Source organism: Ictalurus punctatus, chromosome 1 (assembly GCF_001660625.3).
Source record: "Ictalurus punctatus breed USDA103 chromosome 1, Coco_2.0, whole genome shotgun sequence".
Taxonomy (NCBI): domain Eukaryota; kingdom Metazoa; phylum Chordata; class Actinopteri; order Siluriformes; family Ictaluridae; genus Ictalurus; species Ictalurus punctatus.
The window spans coordinates 12273163-12284780 of NC_030416.2; the positions used below are offsets into that span (position 1 = coordinate 12273163).

General features: G+C 39.7%; 1 protein-coding gene across 1 annotated transcript in view; it reads right to left on the reverse strand.

Moving 5' to 3' along the window:
* LOC108276343 (glutamate receptor ionotropic, NMDA 2D) overlaps window positions 1–9357 on the reverse strand; it is a 107767-nt gene extending 98410 nt beyond the window's left edge. The window contains exon 1 of the mRNA XM_053680975.1: window positions 9126–9357. The gene's annotated coding sequence lies outside the window, so the exon portion shown is untranslated. The remainder of the gene's footprint in view (window positions 1–9125) is intronic.
* Window positions 9358–11618: the final 2261 nt, after the last annotated feature.

The following is an 11618-nucleotide window of genomic DNA, read 5'->3' on the forward strand; positions in this document are numbered from 1 at the left end:
AATAGCACCTCCTGAATTGTTTTTATTTTGCTTATACCACAGCAATTTGCCAACAATGTACAATTTTTTCATTTATTTTTAACTTTAAATGTCACAGATCATCAATGAGACAAGTTAGTTCCTGTTATCACTTCCATTATATAAACAATTGTTTCCTCACCAGCCTCTCTCTTTTTTCTTTCTATTCAAGTTTATAAAGCAAAAAAATACAGCTTGTTATGTTACCGAGAAACCAGACAGTGCAAAGTCCTCTGTCCTGAATACTCTCGCACAGTGGAAAACATAATGATGGTTACAAAGTGCAGACTCCTTCCATAAATGATAAATATACACAACGCTTCACCAATGATTAAGACCTTTTTCCTTTGTTAAATAACAACTAATTTACTTTTATCCTTAGATTACATAGATTGGCCAGCATTTGAAATCATTTGAATTAGAGTTGGCACTACTCTCAGAAACTTAATAAACACAATCTAACCAATCAGATTCGAGAATTTGACAGTGCTGTGGTGTAATATGTATTAGAAAACATAAATGTTTGTTAATTACCATTTTCCACAGCATGCTTAAATTCTCGAATTTGACTGCACAGAAAAACTGCATGGCTCAGAGAGGTTCATATTAATGCACTCGTTCTAACATGTTTGTATAGTAACATCTCATACATAAGGACTTGTGTTGCGGACACGCCACATAATCTGACTAATAGTAAACAAGCAATAACAAAAAATAGTAGATAAGTAAAACGTATAGTCATTAATGCAGTACCTTTTTTTGTTAGGAGACATTTATTCAACATTTATGGATGGAGGCTCAGTTTTGCAACAATCGCAATGCTTTGTAAAGTTTTCCAGCCCAAGAAAGTGAGAAAACCATGAGATAGATGAGGGATCTTAAATAAGACTATATTTAAAATGTTGATAATGCACTGACAATGGTCAACCAAAAATGTTTTGCCTTTTTTTGTCATATCATGTAGAGGTCGACCGATTAACCAATTGCTGCAGCAATAACCGACTGCTGGAACTATCAGTTATGGTCAAAAATCCACACAGATAGTTTTTCCCAGTTGCCTCCGTTGCAGGAGCGGCTCAGAAGTGTCCGCTGTCATTATACAGTACGAGACCGGCCTCTAGAGGCGAAATAAAAACTATCACTGACAAATTTCGTTGTGTTATTTGAAATCTTCTTTGATTCATTTTGGATGTCGTTTATTTTTGTTATTTGGAGTGTTTGGTTCAGTTTGGATGTATATCTTTTATTTTATTTAATATTTATTCATAGTTAATATATTAATATTTATATATGTACTTATATATATACTTTTTCAGTCAGTACCAATTTTAAAAACTATCGGTTGATTAATCGGTTAACATCAGGTACTGCCCAACTTATTTATCGTTATCGGTAAAAATCCATTACCGGTCGACCTCTAATATCATGTCCTATTAAATGAAGCATTTCTATTCTACTTGGCCATTTTGAATTTATTACTGAATTCAAGATGTTGATAATGATAATCACATCAAAATATATATTTTCATTAAATACCATTTAAAGTATCTATCTAATTTTGAACAATTTTGCGCAACATAGATTTAGAAGAATGTTAGTTAGAATGTTGTATATCCTATCCACAGTTTCTCCTAACATTCTTCTAAGGCTATGTTATGCAAAATTTTTCTAAATCAAATAAAGTGAACATAAACACACACACATTTTCACATTGTGTAAAAATGATCATACAGACCCTCTCTGTACTTTGTATTCTGCACACCCACACACACTTCACAAAGAACCAGGACATGGGGGAAATCCCTCACATAAACCAGATCTATTTGCACACTTTGAACACTATCAGTGTTGACCACTGACATAATGTGTCTACTCACAATTCAGACATGCATCCATACACACTCATGCTTTCACACAACATCTGCCATATCCTTACACACACCGGGTGCCAAGAAAGAGACCGGATTCACACTGTGCACATCAACACACACTTCATAGCCACTAACACACACACACACACACATAAACATACAGCTGTCAGCTTTCCCTGTACCTTCCATGGCATGCACACACAAATACCAATACACCTGCACAGATGGAGGCTCCCATCGGCATGTAATGTATGATTTAGATGTAGATGTATACAAACAGATGCATATGTATACACACAGACAAACACACACATACATATTTATACATTATACATTTTAAACACTACCCAGCAGATAAATTTACACATATGTTAAGTGACAAACATAATGATATGTCATAGATACAGACACATGCTTGCGGAGTCGCACACATGCCCATACACACACTCACACTTGGTTTGTGATATATATCCTAGTTTGTGTTAGGGTGGTGCTCCAAAGACATACAACACTTTGTTGGACACGGTCATTATTAAAGGTCAATGGCCATACGCTGGTGTCATTATCATAACAAGGAAACGGTCACAGGAACCTTTGATCCGACACGCGCGTTTCTGACAACCACGATTAACATTCTGACACACAGGAGACTGAATACTCTGCACTGCAACCTCACTATGTTATTCATTCTTCCAAGCAATCTGGCTCACAGGCTTTTTTACATGTACACTCGATCTGCATATTTGCAAAGAAGTGACATTGTTAAAGGCATGCCATAACTGCCAGATCAAAGAGAATGTTGTAAGAAAGCGACAAGTCCTGCATATGTACACAAAGGAGAGTAGCTATTAATATCAATGGGCAAAAACAGAACAGAATATAGGAGATACATGAAACATATTAGATGTTCAGTTTTCCAGTAAGACATTTTCTCACTCAGGTCCATTTATGAGTTAGATCATGTAATTAGCTACAAAAGCAAAATATCCATTATTTATTATTATCATGATTGTTAGTAGTAGTATTAAGTTACAGTTAAGAATTTCATAACAACGATTTGATAGTCTTGTCACTAACTCATCTAAACCTGGAGCCTATCCCAGGGAACTTGGGGCCTAAGGTGGGGGACACCTTGTATAGGTTGTCAACCCATTACAAGGCACAATCGCACGCACACACTTACGCACACATTCACACACTACAGACTATTTGGAAATGTTAATCAGCCTACAACGCATGTCTTTGGACTGGGAGAGAATACTGGAGTACCTGGTGGAAACCCCCAAGGTAAGGGGAGAACATGCAAACTCCACGGACCCAGGGCAGAGGCTGGATTCAAACCCCCAATCCCTGAGGTGAGAGGCAAAATAAGCTAAGCACCCAGCCCAGGACTTTGTTTAAATGCTTAAACTTTGTTGGTTCTGTTTGTACTGTTTGCAAATAATGGAACACACTATTTGCAGGAAGCAAGTAGCGAGAAATATATAGTTAGAACGTGATCATTGGAAATCAATAGCAGTATGACAATTTTGATTTTAAAAAATGTAACAAAATTGCAAATCCCTGCTTGTAGCCTCAATCCCACAATTCAGCTTCTATCTGAGTACAAGACAGTGTTTCTATCATGCTCTTCAGAAAACCAGACAACCTTGTAGCCTGATCAATGCATGGACGCCTATGCTTTATCCACATATTCAACAATAAATCTTCAATCTTCAAAATGCAATCTTCAATCGTCCAGTTAAAGTGAGCCTGTGCTCTCTGTAGCTTCGGTGGATTCGAAACTGATGTCATCATCTGTTGTAGTCCATTGAGATTCTAGTCCATGTTGATATGATTACATCATGCAATTCCTGCAGATTTTTCAGTTGCACTTTCATGCTGTGACTCTCCCGTTCTACCACATCCCAAATATGTCTTACTGGATGCAGATCCGGTGACTGTGAAGACCACTGAAGAACACTGAACTCATTGTTATGTTCATGAAACCAGTTTGAGGTGACTTTTGCTTTGTGACACGGTACATTATCATGCTGGAAATAGCCATTAGAAGATGTAAGAATTGTGACCATGAAGGGATGCACATGATCAGCAACAATACTCAAATAAGTTGTGGCATTCAAGTGATGATTAGTTGGTATTAACGAGCCCAAAGTGTGCCAAGAAAACATTCCCCACACCATTACACCACCTCCACCAGCCTGGACTGTTGACACAAGGCAGGTTGGGTCCATGGATTCATGCTGTTATTACCAAATTCTGACCCTTTAATCAGAAATCATGTGCCTCACCAGAAATGGAGATTCATCAGACCAGAATATATTTTTCCAGTCGTCAACTGTCCAGACTTGGTGAGATGCTTTTCTGCTCACAACAATTGCACAGAGTGGTTATCTGAGTTACTGTAGCCTTTCTGTCAGCTCAAACCAGTCTGGCCATTCTCCCATAAACTGCCTCACCAACAAGGCATTTCGGTCTACAGAACTGCTGCTCACTGGATCACTGGGTTTTTTCTTTATTGCACCATTCTGAATAAACTCTAGAGACTGCTGTGCATGAAAATCCCAGGAGATCAGCAGTTATAGAAATATTCAAAGCATCCCATTTGGCACCGACAATCATACCAGTCAAAATCACATTTTTCCCCCATTCTGATGGTTGATGTGAACATTACCCAACATTGCCACATCCGTGTGATTTTATGCACTGCACTGCTGCCACATGATTGGCTGATTAGATAATTGCATAAATGTGTAGGTGTACAGGTGTTCCTAATAAAGTGCACTGTACGTGTAGATCAGGACAGATCGCACATTCATCTGAGTGTGTTACACAGCCCTGTGACACAGTATGAGCAGCTGTTTGATAAGACATGGCTTTGTGTGTCTCAAAGGAAGCACATGTTTGCCCCACACTCCATGGTTGGTAGCTGTCATATGATAGAGGAAAGTTTAGTGGGGGGGATGTGCAAACTAAATTGGGGAGAAAATGAATGATTTTTTTTTTAAACAATAGAAAGGATGAAAGGAATGGAAATAAAACAAATAAGCCAGCACAGTCAGCATGGTCTCTGAATTCTGGGTGTGACCATTCGTCAACTTCAGGTACATCAATCGCTTTCATAATTGGTCTCAAATAGGGATATGCACACAAATATTTTCAATCCTCCTTGTGCACACAGTATTTCTATTTGCATTTGCCTGCAATATTTTCTAACAAATTTAATTGGTTTTATTTTCCATAATATAAACAAAGTAGTAGCCTAGTTTAAACCACCACAACCCTGAACAGGTACTAACTAATGAATGAATGAAAGCAGTGTACATGACCTGCTAATTTGTTAAATAGAATTTGTAAAGTCTGTATTAATTGTTCATGTATTTTATTTCTTTCATTGAATTGTTTTGTAAAACTTTGACATAGGTTTAATGTATACTAGTATGCTTATATAAAGTGCTTCCCATTTCCGTTGTGTGTGTGTGCACGCTTTGTGAAGAACATGGACTGCAATCATGTGATGGTTTTCCTTTTTCACCATATATTGTGCATCTCACTGAAAGGGTTATAAGGTAAATGAGTTGATGTTTTTCACCTAGTAACTGTGTGGTGTGAATTGCTTTATTGTCATATTGATAATTGCATTGGTTTTATTGTTTGATAACGGCCTCTAACGGTGATAACGGTGTGTGTTTCTCTGTAGCTCTTACAGTGTTTCATTAAAGTGTCAATCTATTAAACATTTTTGAAAACATCAGTCAAGGAGTATTCACCATCAATTCAGTGGGATAGCTATAAACAGTATGTCCATAGTAATGAATGTTGCTCTTTTTGTTTTGTTGTATTCTGCAGGATCCCAGTACACCTCTATTCTCAACCATATCCCCTGTTAACCTTTCTGACGAAAAATTGTGTGCCTCCAATTCATATCTGTATTTGTTTTTGTTTAGAATACATTATATGTTCATTCCGAAAGTGGTTACATCTCTAATATATTGCTTGCAGGCTAAATAGTATTTTTTTAATAAAGTACCCTGTTGTTGAAAAATGCATGCAACCGAAAGATTTTCATTTTTTTTTAGCCCAATGTCTTTTTTTTTTCAATCTTCTGATACACCGGATAAAGCAGGGCCTGTCATTTTCATGTCTTGCCATTAAAACTGTCAGTAGAATCAAATCCATAAATACAAAATTAAAAATGTCCCTTCAGGCAGCTCTGAAATGTTCATCAAATACATAAAAACACAAATCTGCACTCATGACATCTAATCTAATTAGACAGAGGTGTACTCATACAATTTAAATCACACTGCGGTTACTGGCGTGTGTAAAGGGCCTGCAGCTGTAGGTTTCAATGGACTGTAAGGAAATGGTGGCTCATTTTTAATGAAACTGCCTCTGATTCAATCGCATACAGTAAGGTGTGTTTAGAAGTGATGGGACTCTAAAAGGGTTTTCCCTGGTAACTGTACATGACCGCAGTTGTAAGTGGACAGAAATATCCGTGGTTACGGTAACCGTGGAGATGGGTGAGAGACAGCTTCCTGTAGAAACTCATAGCTGAGAAGAGCAGGATGCCGTCAAGTGTCGTTCTCTCCCAAAGCAAACATTTGCAGCTCATTTTTAAATGAACACTTTATGTTTCCATTTTCAGAATCCATTCATCATCAAGAGACACCATACATTTCCTTTTTTCCTCAGTGCCTTTCTTTCTAAGAATTCTACACACTGCCAAAAACAGTGTCACTGTGCAAATGTTCTTAAGGTTATGTGCGTGCATGCGTGTGTGTGTGTTCCATGTTCATTGCTGCATCTGACCTGAGCTGTGTCCCTGAGCTAATGTGAATTAGCACCGTGTTTATCACTGCAGGCCCGACCAAACCCACACAGGAGCCGGCAGAGAAGGGAGCACTGTAATCTCCTTCAAACACTGGTCTCTGATCTCGTTAAAGACTAATTGATGTACAGTGTTAACGAGCTTTACCTTAATTAGTCACATTTAAGTGAACAGGGGATGTAGAAGGAGGGAAACAAGGAAGCCAACGCAGACTGGGGTGGGCTGGAAATATTAGAAATGTTATTCAATCAAAGTGTTCACAGACATGAGCAGACAAACAAACAGACTGATAGATAGACAAAACAGCTGGATTGATCGATGAATGGATACTAGGAATTGAAAGAGACAGGCGGTGAGGTGCTGTAAGAACAGCTGAAGAGAGAATAAAGGAGATAGATGTAAGGGAGGATGACTATAAGCATTACTGAGAAAAAAGATAGACAGCAGAAGCAATGTTTTTAAAAAAAAAAATAGAGGAGAAAATAAGGCAGGAAAGCAAAGACAAACGGAAACAGTGACTCCAGTTTCTCTCATTGCACAGTTTGAGCCCCCCAACCATGTTTGGCCTCAGTCACTCAATTCCAGCTGTCCCTTCTCCACCCCCCCACCCCTCACTTCCCATTTTCCCTCATATTCCTCTCGCTTACTCCTCTTTCCATTCTTTCTGTTCTCTACTGTTGATTTTTTTTGTACTGTTCTCCCTCCTGCCATTTACTCCATCTCACTCTTCTCCCTTTCGCCAGCTATAACCTTCCATCCAAACCTCACTACGCTACTGCCACATCTCCCTCATTATATTCAATTTTTACATCTTCCCATTCTACACTATCACTACATCACTCTCGTTGTCTCATTTTTTTTCTTCCCCATACAGTCTCCTTTTAAATGTATAAATATGGATTTATTCCAGTGTATTTATTATTTATTGGTTGAGATGTAACAGAAGTGATTTGTTCCGTCACAGAATAGCATTTAGATTTCCTTGACAAATGAGATTTCAGATAATTGAATCAAAGCAAATCAATATAAGGCCATATAGGCTAATTATACTGCCATGCTTTGAGACATTATAAGCAGCATACAAATTTTATAAGCTGTGTACAGACAAGAAATTCACTGACGGCTGACCAGGCCTCATCCTGAATATCTGCCTACCTGTAGAGTTCCGCTCCAACCTACAGTAGATTGTGGTAAGATAAAACTCTGCAGTAATACTGATCTCCTAAAAGGCCACTGCAAGGGATCCATGGTACAAGTGGTTGAATACAGTACAGACCTGTTGTGTGTTAAGCCTGCAATGGGTGAGTGAGCGGGTGAGCATTCCTTTTCTTTAGAGTAAAATGTTTTTAATATATATATATATATATATATATATATATATATATATATATATATATATATATATATATATATATATATATATATATATATATATATATATTCTTCTTGTAAGACCCAAGCTGGGTGTGGAGAGATGCAAAGTTAGTGGGGATGACAGGATGATGAAGGCCACACTCCAATGATTATAGTTAATCCACTTGCTGAGATCCACTCAGATCACGTGCCAAGAAAAAACCGCTTAGGCCTATCAACTAATCAGCATCGACATATAGCCTAATGACCCTGGCTCTATGTTCTGCTATTCAAATCCAAAATCATGCAGCGCATGGGCAGAATAATCACGTTTTTATGCACTTGAACAGCCTGAATTTCTATTATTTATGGTTAAGTGTAAGTATATAAAATTCTTCTTGATGGTGTTAGAGAGCCTGCCGTGCGCAGAGCACAGTAAGAGCTTTATCGACAGCTGCGCTCCGTGAAATTGATAAAGCCGCAGTTTACGCGACTGGAGAGAAGCGGGCTGACAGCGCACTACGGCCAAAGACTGCTGCTGTTGCTGCTGCTGCTGCTGCTGTTGCTCTTGCTGCTTCTTTTCAAGCGGAATTTTAAACACACTTCAATATTCCATGGCCATTGATACACAGATGCTGTTTTCTTTAATGAATTCATTAACTGAGCTGACAGAATGATCGTGTCCTGCAAACATGCTGCAATCATGTGGCAGTGTGGCAGTGCGTGTGTGCGTGTGTGTGTTGAGAGAGAGATATAGTATGTGCAAGAAAAGTCATAGTTCTTATGGCCAATGAGCGAGCGCACGGCAATGACAGAAGGGTCAAAGCCCCACGCGCGCCGGCTGGTTTCCACCGCTCCATCCCGCACCAGTCAATCTCTCTCATCTCTATCAGACATACGTGTTCCCGCACCCGCACGCGCATCCTCATCAAATACCGCAACAGTGTTCCTTCTCCGTGCGCCCGTTTCCAGCCCGCGCAGAAAGAGGGGGGAAATCACCCCAGCCCGCATCGCGATGTTATGTTTATTAGAGATGTAAGGCTACTTACTGCGGTTTTCACGCGCCTGTCCCCCCTCTCTCTCTCTCCTCTCGGCCCTCCGCTCTCTTCACATCATCTTCCTCGGGCTATATCCCTTTTTGGCGTGTTCTCCCCCGGCAAATGCACCTACATAGAGATTCTACATGGATTCAATTTTCGCGAGCTCACTTACTCTCTCCCTCTCTTTCGCTCCCCCTATCCTCTCCTCTCTCCCCTTCTTCTCTCTCTCTCTCTCTCTCTCTCTCTCTCTTTCCCAGCTCTTTTGTTAAAATTCAGTATATGCACCCGGTCACCTAGCAACCGTCAACCTCTCTCTCTCTCTCTCTCTCTCACGCACACACACACGCGACACGTGTTGAATGCTAAACTTAGCGGCGCGCAATAATAATACTAACCGGTTGGCTCGCGTTCTCTCTCTCGTTGCTTCACCTCCACCGTTCGCCTTTGCGTATCATAACGCAATATAAAAATTTACTAGAAACGCTCAGCCTTTCCTCATACCCCCCCCCCCCCCCCCCCACACACACACACACACACACACTTCCTCAAAGCCCCCCCATTCGTCCCCTCCACGCATTGAGTTTCCAGCAGGGTTGCCAGATTGGATTGACCAACCTTGTGAATCAAAACATTTAAATGTTTCAGAAGCACATATACACTCGCCGTCCACTTTAACAGGAAAACCTGTACACCTGCTTAATTAATCAGTTATCCGATCAGTCAATCATGTGACAGCAACACAGTGCATAAAATCATGCAAATACAGGTCAAGAGCTTCAGGTAATGTTCACATCAAACATCAGAATGGACAGAACGTGCAATCTCTGTGACTTTAACCGTGGCATGGTTGTTGATGCCAGATGGGCTGGTTTGAGTATTTCAGAAACTGCTGATCTCCTGAGATTTTCACACACAACAGTCTCTAGAGTTTATACAGAATGGTGGAAATAAATAAATAAATAAATAAAAACCCTAAAAGAAAACACTGAGTGAGTGACAGTTCTGTGGGTGGAAATGTCTTGTTCATGAGAGCGGTCAGAGGAAAACAATCAGATTGGTTTGCGCTGCCAGGAAGGATATAGTAACTCATATAATCACTCTTTACAACCGTGGTGAGCAGAAAAGCATCTCAGCATGCACAAAACATCGAACCTTGAGGTGGATGGGCTACAACAACAGCAGACCACATCAGGTTCCACTCCTGTCAGCCACAAACAGGAATCTGAGGCTATCATGGGCGCAGACTCACACAACAGCTGGACAGTTGAAGGCTAGAAAAAAAAAAATCATCCGGTCTTTTTCCAGTCTTCAGCTGTCCAGCTTGGTTGAGTCTGTGCCCAGGATCGCATCAGATTCTTGTATTTGGCTGACAAGAGTGGAACCTGATGTGGTCTGCTGCTGTTGTAGCTAATATACCTAAAGGCTTTGTGCATTGTGCATGCTGAGATGCTTTTCTGCTCACCACGGTTGTAAAAAAGTGACTATATGAGCTACTATATCCTTCCTGGCAGCGCAAACCAATCTGGTCATTCTCCTCTGCTCTCTCTCTCAAACAAGGTGTTTCAGCCTGCAGACTCTCTGCTCACAGGATGTTTTTGTTTTTCGCACCATTTTGTGTAAACTCTAGAGACTGTTGTGTGTGAAAATCCCAGGAGATCAGCAGTTTCTGAAATACTCAAACCAGCCCATCTGGTACCAAGAACCATGCCATTGTGAAAGTCCCAGATATCATACTTTCCCCCCATTCTGATGTTTGATATGAACATTAACTGAAGCTCGACCTGTATCCACATGATTTTATGCACTGTGCTGCTGCCACATGATTGGCTGATTGGATAACATGCATAAATGAACAGGTGTACAGGTAATCCTAATAAAGTGGACACTGAGTGTAAATGTCTGTAATTACACCATTTGGTTTCAAAAATTGTTACAGTCTATACAAACCATATCGCCTCTTTAGACTATAATGATATTACAACATTTGCCTGTGTGTAGTGTTTTCATTTGAGATAATTAATAAATTCAAACTAGTACATGGGGAACACTACACTTTCCGAAATAGAAGTACCAAACTGTTCTTTCCCTTGTGGCTGGGGCGATACCATCAAGGGGACATGTTTTGTTCTTTAGTATGTATCTTCTACATGAGAAGGTGCATGTGGTGTGCCTTTAATTAGTTTTTAGAGTACAGTTTTAAAAGTGCATCAGTGGTCATGACGTTACGATTTTGTATCATGAAATATTCTTTAAAAGGTACACTATACACACATTTCCAGGGGAAATATACATACTAAATATACAAAATATGCACCCCTGATGGTACACCACAGTGACAAGGAAAAGTACAGTTTGGTCCCTTTATTTCTGCATTCCAGATTTTTGCTCTCACAACAGCTCAGAACACTCATGCACTTAACCAACCAAGAACAAATTCTGGGCTACCTGCCAGGTTGATGCACTTTCCACTCACCTCATCTCAGTTGAATATATATTTGTATT